The following is a 13,859-nucleotide window of genomic DNA, read 5'->3' as shown; positions in this document are numbered from 1 at the left end:
GAACGTCCTCGGGATGATGGGCTTCAAGGAACAGGTTCTTCAAGGCTACAGAAGGGGAGGAGCAATCAGGTGGAAAATGGGAAACACGCCCGTCAGGGATAGAACCTCCGTGTGGTAATCAGTCTTCCGTAACCTTTTGCGAGTCAGGCTGTATGTTTAAGAGCCTCAGTTTTAGAATTAATAAGTGGCAGAGTCAGTCCTCAAAGGCCGATATTTCTAACTGCAACATTCAGAAAATTGCTTTCCTTTTAAAGAGGCTTAAAGGTCTCAGCTGTCATCTCTTTTAAAAAGAGAGAGATAATAATAGTACTTTTGAGAGCGTTGCCTGACACATAGTAGTGTTCTATAGAAGCGAGCCAGTATTAAGATAATTCTGGTTCTTCATGTGCTTTCTCTCCTCTTCCCTCTTACCCACTCTTTTCCACGGCCCTCCATTCCCCATCTCCTTCTCTCCTCCCTTCCCCTCTCCTTCTCCCCCTCCCTCTGCTCTTCCCTTCCACTCCCCTCCCCCTCTGCTCACTGTCTGCCGCAGCTCTCCGATACATCAGATTATCAATGTTGGTGAGCCAAATGCAGATGTTGATCATATTTTCCTATCTAAGCCTGGGACATACATACAATAGGCAAGGTATACAGTTTATACACAGAACTGGCTTAAAGATTAAACTGTTGCTGGTTGTGGCTACCAAAACAAATTGTTGTACCAGTGTTAAGACTGAAGGAGACTAGAGAAATGTGGACTAGTAACAGTTTGAAATGCCTGAGAGGTCCAGTAAAGTCAACCGGTTGACACTAAATTCAATTCAATTCATCCCCCCATATACAATGCGTGTGCAACCTGAGGAAAGGTTCTAGCTAATTACTAAAGCAGTATAGCCGAAAATGAGAATGGTGTCTTATTTGTTTTTTTCCCTGTATTGTTGCACACACTTGTATGTAAATATGCATGCATGCACACCTATATTTTGAATCATCTGCTGGTTACTTCTACAGGATATCCCATTTGCACCACAATAATAAACGTAAACACTGACTTCATCAGCCTCCCAATGCTAAATTCCTTTTCCTCCTGGGTTTCCTGTTTTAGTGTCTGTCCCCTCCATGATCTAGGTCACTCAGACTTGAAACATTACGCTTTTCTCTTGAGATCGCACTTCACCTTGACCCACAATCTACTCATTGCCAAGACCTGTCGCTTCTAGTTCAGAAAATCTTTCCCATCTGTTCCCTCCTCTCTTTGCTGTTGCCAGCATCCTTGATTTGACCCTCACTTTCACCACCTGAACTATTGTTATAGCTTTTTAATCTGAATTCACAACTTCTTCCTCCTTTCTAATTCAAGCTGTCTGTACATTGCTGGGAGGGTAGAAATCCATTAGAAGGACAATTCTTTTTTTTTTAAATTTATTGGGGTGACAATTGTTAGTAAAATTACATAGATTTCAGGTGTACAATTCTGTAATACATCATCTGTAAATCCCATTGTGAGTTCACCACCCAGAGTCAGTTCTCCTTCCATCACCATATATTTGATCCCCCTTACCCTCATCTCCCACCCCCACCCCCTTACCCTCTGGTAACCACTAAACTATATTCTAATTTTGTTCCTTCTCAGCTCATAAAAGTTAAATATCTCTGATTGCAGAATAAAGTTCAGTTTCTTTATTCTGACATGTCAGTCCTCTATGATCCTCCTCCTACTTCTCTATTTTCTGCTAATTTTCTTCACACAGTCTGTGCTCCTTGCCAACTGAACTTTAGACTTTCCCTGTGTATTTACTATGCTGTTCCGCTGTTCCCCTTACTCGTGCCTTTGCCTCTTCCTCATGATGTAATAAGCTTATATTTGCTGAATGAAATAATCAGTTAATTAATTGATCTTTTTTCCCAGTTAGAGTGGAAGCTCATTGAATTAAGTTTCTACATCTGATGTATCTTGGACCTCCTTGTGCCTTTAGCAAAGTTGATTTGAAATATTTTTTAAATGAATAGGTATAATAGGTTTTCTTATCTCAGTTAAATATTGTAAAAATCATTTAACTGCATACTTTTAAACAATAATAGTCACATGAGGTTATAGCTTTATGCTGTTGTTTGCTTATAAATTATTTATCTAGTTTACAATTTTTTCATAGTGTAGGAAGTATTTTTCTCCCATGACCACCATCTTTCATTGTCTTCTGCTTCTAGGAGATTGATCCAAGCCACCCTGTTCTGTTGCCACCCAGGCTTTAACCTGATCCTATTGTCATGGCATCTAGGTCACTTTTTTTCTTTTACTGCCTATTCCCTTTCTTTTATACCATATTTCAAATGTTGTCTGTTAAACACAGATTTTTTAGAATCATGTGTGAACATCCTGACCTCTACTAAGCTAGTAAAGTGTAGATTGAAAAAACAAAATCACTATGGATATTTGAAATCTAGGACAAAAAGAGGTATTTTTATTTCTGATAGGTATGTTGACGACTAAAAAAGGACATTTCCAATTGTGTGAATCAATTTTAATCAATATCAAATTATATTTCAATATTAAATTAATATTATTTCAATTTTGCAATGTCATTTTTAGTCCCCAAAATAATCGTTATGATAGCCATAGTAATGTGATTCAAATATGCAAGAATTTTATAACATTTTACAAATCATTATGCAAAACTATAGATATTTCATTGCTTATAGTCTAGCTATTCTAAAAGTAAAATATGTTAAATACATGCTTATATTAGTACTTGATGTAATAAATATATTTGAAAAAGTGTATTCTTCATGAAACTACAGTTTATCATAAGCAATGGATTTTTTTTTTAGTGAACAAATTTTAAAAGTACTTGATATAATCAATTCTTTCTGATTATCAGGTAAATCACCCTGGTTTTGCCCTACGAAAGAAGGTTTTTTAAATTATAATTAAAGCTATTTCTGTTAATTAGCAGTGTTATTATCAAATTCAACATTTTAATAGTGTGAAAGGTCTAGTAAAATTTTACCCTTGAAATGGTAGCTGCTTACTTTTGAATAATTTGCAGTTTGCTTCTAAGCTTTTTCTTAAGAGTATTAAAATGTTATTCTAGCAAATCTCTAAGTACTCTATCCATAGTTTTTAAATCCTTGGGAATTTAATGTTCAATTTAAACAGTCATTATTTATAAAATATAAAGAAGAATATCACAATACACATTCAACTATAAAATTATCTACAAGTGGTTTAAATTATCAATCTAAGTTTCTTATATTCTTAGAGACATAAAAAATATAATGTGAACAAAATCATTTTTTCTTGCCATATTTGTGATTTCTCTTTTGTTCTGTTTTGTTTTTGTTTTGCTTTTATGTGCGTGCATGCATTCATGAATATATGCATGTATGCAGGAGAAATACTAGGGAACAAAACTGTATTCTATAAATTAAAGGGTTTTGATTCCTCTGTGCTCCTAAGGAAATTTTACTGTTGTTCTCTAAACAAATCTAATTGAGAGAGATAGTACGGTCTCTGAGGTTCCATATAATTTACTTCATAGCAAAAATGATGGCACTAAACTTCTTCTAGCAGTAGACACACAAGATAATCAGAAAAGCATTCTTACTAATGTGATTTAAGATATTGGACAAAATAAAATGAAAATCCTTTTAACTTCATAGGTGAGATCATTTAATTATCCCCAGAGTTTAGAAAATAAAAGAAACTACTAGCAGCCAAAAACCAGAAGAATCTACAAGAAAAAAAAAAAAGTGATGTGACAGACAAACAGTGAAACCGCATTTGTTTTAGGTCCTAGGATAAAGGTTTTAAGGGTAGCATGATACACAAAGAAAGATCTTTGTGTTTGGACAAAGTCAAGAGTTGAAACTGAAAACTCTTCATATAGTTTAGACCTCAAATGAACTTCAGACTCAGTGGAAAAGGGAAGGGCGGGTGGAAAATTGACCAGCAAAGAAAAGCAACAGGAAAACTGTTGGTGGTCAGCTGCCTTGGTTACAAGTGCAAAAGTAAAGCCCTTCCCCAAATATTCTTCAACAGTCCTACCCTCATGAAAGTTCATGGTTCTAATTTACACTGCAAATTTGGATGATGAAATTTCGAACTCGACGTTAATATAAAACCACCTCAATTTGAAATCCTCAGGATATTTGGAAGAAACAAAAGAACATTCACTTTTGCAAATCTAAATTCCATAAATTGGGTCTCTATAGATTCTCACTAATAAATATCAATAAAAAATAACTAAATAATTAAAAACAAAACAAACAAAAACAGAATACCAGCTACAACAGACCACCTCGAGCAAAATGCTGCAGAAAAAATTAACTGCAGCATTATAAGCCCAAGGATTTTAGATGTTAGATTCATTAAATTCAGAAATAAAATTACCTTATTTAAAATGCTGAAGAAAATACAAGATGGGATTTAAAAATAAGCAAAAGGAAAAGAGATTACCGCAAAATTCCAGGCAATTAAATGAAATATGTAATAATTGAAAATGCAAAAGATGAATTAAATAACAGATTAGATACAGGTGAGAAAAAAATAAATACAGGAAATAAGATCTGAATATTTTAACACAGAGAGAAAAAGCAAATATTCAAGAGAAATTAAAGATATGGTGGCTAGAAAGAGAAAGTGTAACATACCTAATTATTCTAGCACATTTCTAATTATTTTTAAAACATCAGCAATAAAATTCAACCAAGAGAAAAAATATATATTTACATTGTGGAGGGAAATTAAATGTCAGTCTACAAAGGTTTGCACAGCTAAACTTTCATTGAAGAATACTGTCCTTCAGAAAAATAAGATCTTTAGAATATAAACAAACAAACAAACAAACAAACAAACTGAGAGGGTTTCCAACAAGAGATGCTCACTAAAGCAACTTGAAAAGGAAGTACTTTCAGAATAAGGAGAATGATTCCAGACTTAAAGTCAGAAAATCAAAAAGGAAAAAATTATCTATATAAAACAATAATTTTTATATATCACTTGGGTTGAAATAAAATAATACATAAAAAAGATGCAAATTGTTTCAAATTCTCCATGATGTCATTTTTACTGAGTCAGATTGGTCCTCAGCTTGCTCCTTTGTGGTTACAAGTTAACTGCCAGCCAGCCAGCTATAACTTGCTTTTTGCTTTGGATAGAGATATTTTATATGATCTAGATGAAAGGACCCACAAGAATTTCATAAGTCTTAGGCCCCTTTATTTTCATGGAAATTTATTCCACATCCTTAAGTGCTTCTATATTGTACCAAGGCTTCTAGATACTTTCTATTTTCCAGGTACCATTAGTAGGTATTGTCAACAAAATATCACCAACATAGTAAATCACTGAATAAATAAAGTATTTTATGGGTGAGTAAAGCCAACAATTTCATATTGGATTAAATTGTGATACAATGTTGAAGAATTGATGTACCCTTAAGGCAATGCTGTGATGGTATATTGTTATCCTTTCCAGACAAAGGCAAACTAATTCTAGAGTTCTCTGCTAATTAGAACAGAGATAGAGGCTTTGCTGAATTGATATTTACATAGTAGGTATCCCAGCCAGGAGACTGTGTTTATTTAGTTTACTAAAGTGATCACATCTGAGACAGCACCAAACATTGCAAGCATGTTTAATGAAGCTTACTATTATTATACATTGTCATTCTCAAAGATTCATTCTCAAAGACTTCCTGTACCAGCCAAACTTAAGGAAAAAATAATGGGCATGTCATATGAATCCCATGACTGTACTTTTTTTTTTTTTTTTAACAAGTACTATGGCATTTATTAGTTGTCAAAAAGCTTCACAATCAGTTCATGATCAGAAAATAAAGATTTCACTATGGTTTTTATAAAATTATTGAATTTCTAAAAATGTAAAGGATTATTTGCTTTCTAAAATTGTCAGCTTTACCACATAGTGTTCAGAGAGCTGACCTCAAAAGAACCTCTAGTTTTACCATCCATGGAGTCTTCATTTGTAACTGAGACCCATCTGTTGTTTTCCATCTGAAACATCCTCAGCAATTTAAAGCAAAGTGAGAGAAGGTAGACCAAAATAGCCATCATGGATCTTGTCTTTGTAATACATTTACCAACCTTTAGATACACTTGATTCTGCAAAGGTGTCTTAGTTATTGTCTGGAGCTTATGGCATAGAGGAATTAGTTTGTTTACTTAAGCTTGTCATCATCTTTCAGCTATTTTAGGAAAGCATGTACATTTGAACCAAGCTTCAAGCTCTTTTCTGCAAAAACCTCCAGTTAATGAGTGAAATCCTGGGCAGTTTTCACTGGCCCATCTCCCCTAGTTAATAAACATAGAGAAAAGGCCATACAGCACATGTTCTGTCCATATTACACAATCTCATTCTCCTGATTCTCCCACTTGATCTTTCACTTGGCATCAGAGGTGAGCAAACCGAGCTTAAGTCCAAGCTTTGCTATCTTGGCTTTCTCCTCAGAGTCAGGTTTGTCTGGCTTTAATGATTTCAGGTGTGCATTATTATCCATTGTCTTTGGAAGTAAAAGATAGTCATACTTCTCTCCTTGTCTTCCTTCAAACACGTCATTGATCTCTCTTAGCAGTGTTGACATGTCACTGATTTGGGATTTCCCACCTTCACAGAATGCATCTAAGTTTTCTTTATCAATTTTACTACATGGAGGTAATGTCGGTGTTTCAGTAGCAGAAATGATCTGTTGGTCAGTCACCTGAAATGTCTTCTCTGTATGTGTACAGGTTATTTCAAGAGGTTCTATCCCAGATACAGGTCGCAACAATTGACAGGTCTCAGCAAGCTCTTTTCTGTTCCCAGAGTTTACAGGCATATTCAGCCAAACCTTCTAAATTTCCTTCTATTCCAATAAGTTTTAATACTTTTAGAACCACAGGATCAGCATGGTATTTTAAGAGATCTGCTGCCAGCTGAGTTGCTGTACTATGAAGTTCTTTCTTAAGTCCATTGAGGCTGTGACAGTTTCAATATACTGAGTTCCAGTTCTTTAATGATGCTTATTGTTGTCTTGCTTTGAGCTTGAATACACACAGAAAGTGAACTGCTGCAGTTCCATCCTCACATGAGTCAACAGTTCCAAGATGCGTTCCCTGTGCTCATGACCGATATAGGCAGAATCAGAAAAGTCCTCTGTACGCTCCAAGATGGCTTCCAATGTCACTGTAAGATTCTCTTTTGACTGAAAATAAAGATTCTTCCAGAGTTTCAATATTCATCTTGAATTATTTAATTCCAGTAAAAATAGTAATAGTTGAAATGCCATCTCTCCATTGAGTTTGTAGTCGAGTCACAATTTCAATGACCTTATCCAATGCCACTTTCATCCTGTCAAGTACGCCTTCTTTGTTTTTATGGGCCGATTCACAGTTGGGGTGCCTGAGACACATCTTTGAGGCTGTGAGAAATATCACTGTATACTTTTGAAGATCTGCCCTAGCTGCTACCATTTTTGCCTTTTTCTTTTCATCTTTCAAAACATTTTGTCTATCTCTGGTTAGATGTGCAAACTCCACCATTTCATTTCCAAATTGACTGAATATTTGGACAAACTCTTAAAAGCAATTTACTTTCCCTAGTCTATCCATAGTTGCAAGAACCTTATTTCTCGATGTTATTATCTGCTTAATGACTACTCAGTCTGCCAGCAACAACACTTTTGTCACTGAAGAAAGAAGTAATTTTGCAGCCTTTATAACTTCCTGGTTTATCTGTAAAAATTGTGATACGGCCAGCAGATTCTGGGTGCTTCAAGCTGCTTACATCTGTAAGTGCTGCAATTGTTTCTCCTGCTTTTTTAGCTTCAATACAGGTAATATTTATTTCTTCTTTCAAGTCCCAGTTTTCACTGGCTACAGCTTTCCCTACTTTAACAAGCCTTCCAACTGCCAAGTTGATGGCTTGTTCTACACGCTGAATTGCTTGCAGAGTTTTATCAGACTTTCTGGTATTATCTTTAGGATTAATAAGTGTGGTGGTCGGAGAAACCAGCGGGAGCAGCGTCTGTTCTGCTCAGCGAGTTTTGATCTCAAGTTCTGAGTCAAAGGCAAAACTGGACGGGCCATAGCTTCGCACTGACCCGGCCCTGCCTGCGAGGAAGCCCTAGTTCTCTGGGTCACGCAGCCCAGACCCTGTGCCCCTGTGGGCCTGCCCTGTGCCAGCCAGCCCGCCCGCCCGCCATGGTGATGGCGATGCACCCGCCACCATGCCTGTACTTCTGGTTCTTAATGGAGACATTGAACTCAGTGATAATTTTAGTCAGAGCTGCTTTGGTGGAGTTACAAGGATAGGAGGCAAATTAGGAAGGACTGGGCCATTGGAAATATTGCATCATTGTGGCCTTACAAGTGTTATTTCTCTGTATTCTAATATAATTTTCTGTATGCTAATCCCCATGATTGCCAGTGATTTTATTATAATCTGTTTTCCAAAAGGACATAAAGAATAGCATAGCAACCATTTATGGACCCACTACCTAGTGTAAGAGGAAAAACATCACAAGTAGATTTGAAGCCCTTGTGTAACCTGCTTGCCGTTTTAGGAATAATCACTATACTGAATTTGTCTTTATCATCCCGTGCATTTATCTGTACTCTTAGTATATACCACTAAATAATAATATATAGTATTATTTTATTTGTCTTAAAACTTTATATAAATAATACCAACTCTATTTATTGTTTTCCAGTTTGCTTGTTTTGCTCAGTATTATGCTCTAGAAGTTCACCCATGTTGATATTTGTAGGAGTTACTTACTTCACTGTTGTATAATATTCATGTATATGTTCCATCACAAGTTATACTCTCTAATACATTCTATTGATGGAAATTTAGACTTTGTAATTATTTTATTGTATAAACTGTATCTTTCTGCTTATTCTTATATATCCCTTCCTGAGTACATATGCACTTGACTCTTAAAAGATTTACGAGAGCAATTGATTGTTAGTTTATACATATCTTAATAATTATTGCCAGATACTTCCAAGTAATTTTCCAATGTGGTTGTTATCAAATTTTTACTTGTCCCCACAATATGGAACAGTATCAATTACTCCACGTATTCACCAACACTTGCAAGTGAAGACTTTTTAATTTCTGTCTATCTGAAAGCTGTAAAACTATGTATCTAGTAGTGGTTGTAATTTTTGTTTTCCTGAGGACTAATAAGGTGGGGCTTTTTTTATGTGTTTTATTGTTTTGTAATTATCTTTTGTCAAAATTTCTATTTTTTGTTATTTTGCTAAAACTCTGGGTTCTGATTTATATTATCATCCATGACTTACTGATTATAATTTTCTTCCAATGTAACATGGCTATAGAAACAAATCTGATAATCATAAAAATATCAGTATGCCAATCTATATACAGTTATATTTTTAATTAATGAATTCACATTGTGATGCCCATCATGTGGTCATATTTAAATCGCTTGAGTTGTATCCTTAGTGCTTGATCACCCCAAGCACAATAGGAGCAGACTTGGGGACCATCAATGTGGAGGGCTGGGTTATGAGACCTGGCAGCTTAATTATAGCTTTACTTGTGAATTTCTGTGTTTCTTGCCTTAGATTAATGATTTTCTAACATATTTAGCAAACTGTTACTCATAAACCTTATATAGAAAATAGAACAGAGTAGAACCAATCTAATTGAAATATCACAGAAGCCCAGGCTTTGGTTGACCTGCTCTGCCATCCAAAAGAAGGCAAGGTTAATCTGAAGGGTGGAAGGGAAGAAAGATATATTAGACATAAAATAAGGACATAAACATAGATAAAATATACTCCAAAAGTTTTATGATACTATATGTAAATATAAATCAATGGCAATGTATCTGAAGACTTCTCTGAAACAGCTGATTTTTTTTTGAAGAATAAAAATTACCAAAATAATTTAAGAAGAAGCAAAGACCAGTAAACAGAAGCATTGATAGAGGAAGCACACTAAACAATGAATGTTCAAAATTCAGAGTAATATAATGTGGATAGTATATAGGGTATTTGGAGAATTATGTAGTCTTGGAAGGTAAATTAAGAATAATCTTTTTTTGCCAAACTAAAAGGTTACTATCTTGCTGGCAATGGCACACCATTAAAGACTCTTAAAGCAAGAAACTGAGATCATCAAATTTGTGTTTAAATATGATAAGTTTGACAAGAATTGAACAGTGGAAAAACTGAAGTCATAAGAACAAGTTAGAAATAATTTAGAAGAGTATAGGCAGAAGACGAAGACAATGTAACAAGGGAAGGAGAACCCACAGAATTAAATAACCGGTAAAATGAATGATGTGGAGGGCTAGAGGACAGGGAACAAAAAATGAATGTTTGATGTTTATGCAAAGATTGCTATTTGAACAACTTGGTGGATGAAAATTAAAATGTAAAACAAAATATTAGAGGCACGTTCACTCATTCATCAAATATTTATTGAATATCTGCCAAAATTGTGCTATTTTCTGGCAACACACCAAAAAATTAAGCCCTGATGCCTGCCTTTAAGGAGCTCACAGTTGTCATACAGTGAGTTATACAGAGAAATATCACCCTACAGTGGAATAAGAGTTGTAATAGTATATATTTTTGTTAATAACAAGGGAGATGTTATCAACTTGACATAGAGAAGGAGGATCAAATTTCAAAAGAGAAAATGCAACAAACTTGTTTGGATATTTTGAGTTTAGTTTACCTCTGTTCTTTCCAAGTGGGTCTGTCTAGTAGGCAGCTTGACATATAAGTTCAGAAGCTATCTGTGCTAAAGATAAAAATCAAGAGTTTTCAGAAGCTAGAAACTAGGTAAAGTTATGGGAACAAATGAGATCACTCAGGGAAATTTTCTGAACTAAGAGAAGACGGTATAGGAATAGACTAGAGAGAGTTTGGTAGCTATTATGACAACACGTCAAGTTCAATGTGAGATATTGAGGGTTCTTTACCTTTCTTGTCCTAGTTTTATTTTTACTGAATGGAAGATATTTTTGGTGTGCTAAGCAATGTTTTATAGTTTTATTTTGTAAGAGGAAAGAGGGAGGGTCATAGCTTTAAAGCTTCCAATTTTTGAAAGGGTCAAAAGCTGATCATGATAATCAAACTTTCTTTGACAGAGAAACCAAGGGATGAAAAACAGCAGTGCTAGGTTGGTGGTGACAATGAAAAATGAGAAACAAGTTTCTGTTTTATTTTGTTTTTAACATATATTGTTTCCTTGTGCGTTGCTTTAGTCAGATGCAAATAAACTCTTCATACTTTATATGGAGAAATGACGTGTGTGTGGTCAAATGGAGAAATGTTAGTTCTGCCCTCATTTTTGCAAGTGCTTTTCCATGGGGAAGAAAAGTAGATGCTGCAAAAATAACAGCAACACCAGAGTCATAGATAATTTTTATCAAACATTTAACAAGTTGATCAACATTTATGGATTAATATATATGTGAATGTCTAACGTGGGGAAATTATTGGAGTAAATTAATAATTTAGTCCATGAGACTTCAGCCATCCAAATCTACAATATTTCTGTTAATTCTAAAATAAGCAAAAAAACACAATGTGATAAGACTGATTAGTATAATTTACATATGTTATACTATAGTACTATACATTATATTACATATATAAATAGTATATGTATTGTATATCTTTATATATATAATATGAATCTACAAGACATTAAAGTTTCTCAGAGTTAATATGTATATTTATTTCATGGGTCTTGGACCTTAATTTTATAATTTTGGAATAATATAGATTATTATAACTTTTGTGTCTTTGAATACTATATTATTGGTTAGAGTCATTCTTTTTGAGTGATCCTTCTTCACAAGAGAGATATGTGAACTTATTAATTAGTGATACTCCTTTTTATCACAAGGTTTAATAAAATTAGAATCATAAAAGGAGCAATGTAATATTTTTAGACTAAAGCTAAAATATTTATTAATGATTGCAGCAGTCTTAGCTCCTTTTTGTGAACTTAGTCATAGAATTTGCATGATGTTGTTTCCGGAGGAAGTAAAAAAAGATTCAATAACAACATTTAAATAGTATTAATTTTTAATTTCTATTGAGTATGTCAAATCTATTTCCATTATAAAAGAGGAATAGCAAACAATATCGTTTCTTCTGATACTGAGAATTACAGTAAAGTTGTAGATGGATAATTTGTGATCCATCACATTTGTAGCTTTAATTGTAGGCTAGTATGTTAGTTTTGGGGGTTAGATCATAGATGACCTTTATACAAGGCTGAGAGCATTGTAATTCATACTATAGATAAAGGAGTTCCATTTCTATTCAGAATGAATAACATTCATGTTCAGTTTTATTGTATTCAAGGTAAAGACACTAGTCTCTTCTGTGTTTTCTATCATAAAATACTCCATGGTGCTCCCCTGGATGAATTTTCAATGAGTTATTAATTGACAGTGGTTCAAATTCATACTATACAAATATTGGTGAAAAAAACTAAATACATCCATATTTTTAACATAAGGAGCTTCAAACTGAGTATTGTGATTTCACACCTTCCATTGACAAGTTGAGAGTTTGTTTTCATATAATAGAATTTAGGGATTTAAAAAATCCTCCCTCTGGATTAATTTATTAGATTTTCCCAAGACGCAGAACTGATTTAAAATTTTGTTAACCATATAAAAGTTAATATAATTAGCTATATCAGCCTATGTAATCTTTTAAGACATTTAAACATTACAGATGTCTAAGTTGTAAACAGAAGCTGCTAATTAACTACTATATGACATAGTTTGTAAGATGTTTAGTACATATTTTCATATAAAAACCCTGTGGGTTTTTTTTTTCCATTTATAATTGGAAGAGAAATAAATTTGGAGTGTGTTCAAATAGCATTGCCTGAAGAGGCTTTTGGAAGCAGCGGGAAAACACTCCGCCTATCCCCAATTAGTCTTGTTTTCCACATTCAGGGCAGTTCTGTTTTCCAACATATTCACTAAACACGATGATAATGAAAATTAATATGGTTAGAAAGCAATTCAATAACAAATGTTTATTGTTCATAATTGTTGTTTCCTGTCATGATTTTTATAAAACCTGTCAACTCTGAAAAAAAGGTTCAAGAAGTGTGTGAGCTAGGATGTAGGCAGGTGTGCCTGAATTATACAATAGATATGCTCCTGCAAAGTAACGTGGAAGTCATTTTTTTAAAGCAAATTGAATTACACTTTTACTGCTCTTAGTGAGTTCACTGCTTCTCAGAATAAGTAAAACTGGAGTATGGATCCAAATAATTTTATTCACATATGAACCCTTATATAAAGAGTCTCCTGTTACAGAACTTTTCCTGTGGATTTATCAGTAATGCTTAACCACAAGAAAAATGCTAGAATCCCATCTCTATAATCTTTCCTCACCTAATTTTAATTATGAGAATATTTTTTCTCTCTTTTTTATCTACCACAAATGATTATGTTAGCTATAGTTGTATTTGTTTAAGAATATATTTGCCCACAATGTGCACAACTGGTCATGCCATAGGAGAATGCAAAGATGAATCAAACACAGGTAATTCCACCAGAGAATGAATAGTATGGGAGGGTAGATGAAATAGGTTTTTGTTAGACTCTCCCTTTTACCTAGTCTTACATCTTACATTAGGCTCAATGCTTCTTGGTGACAGCAAACGTCAGGAAAAATGGTTAAGTAAATAGGGTGGCATATCTTCCCAGAAACCAGGAAAAAATCTACTACATCAGTAGAATAAATCCTATCAATTTCTAGCTTGCGGTTTTGTCCCATGAAGCTAGAATCTAAGCTTCCTGAAGGTGAGATCTTTATCTGTTTTGCTCACCATTGTATTCCTACCATGAAGTAATCATTCAATA

At 34.1% G+C, this 13,859-nt stretch overlaps 1 pseudogene; it reads right to left on the bottom strand.

Moving 5' to 3' along the window:
* Window positions 1–5,898: 5,898 nt before the first annotated feature.
* The window catches only part of LOC117020634 (alpha-catulin-like), a 76,242-nt pseudogene continuing 68,281 nt past the window's right edge, over window positions 5,899–13,859 (bottom strand).

Source organism: Rhinolophus ferrumequinum, chromosome 3 (assembly GCF_004115265.2).
Source record: "Rhinolophus ferrumequinum isolate MPI-CBG mRhiFer1 chromosome 3, mRhiFer1_v1.p, whole genome shotgun sequence".
In the NCBI taxonomy this organism is placed as follows: Eukaryota; Metazoa; Chordata; class Mammalia; order Chiroptera; family Rhinolophidae; genus Rhinolophus; species Rhinolophus ferrumequinum.
This window is presented reverse-complemented; position numbering and strand designations above follow the sequence as displayed.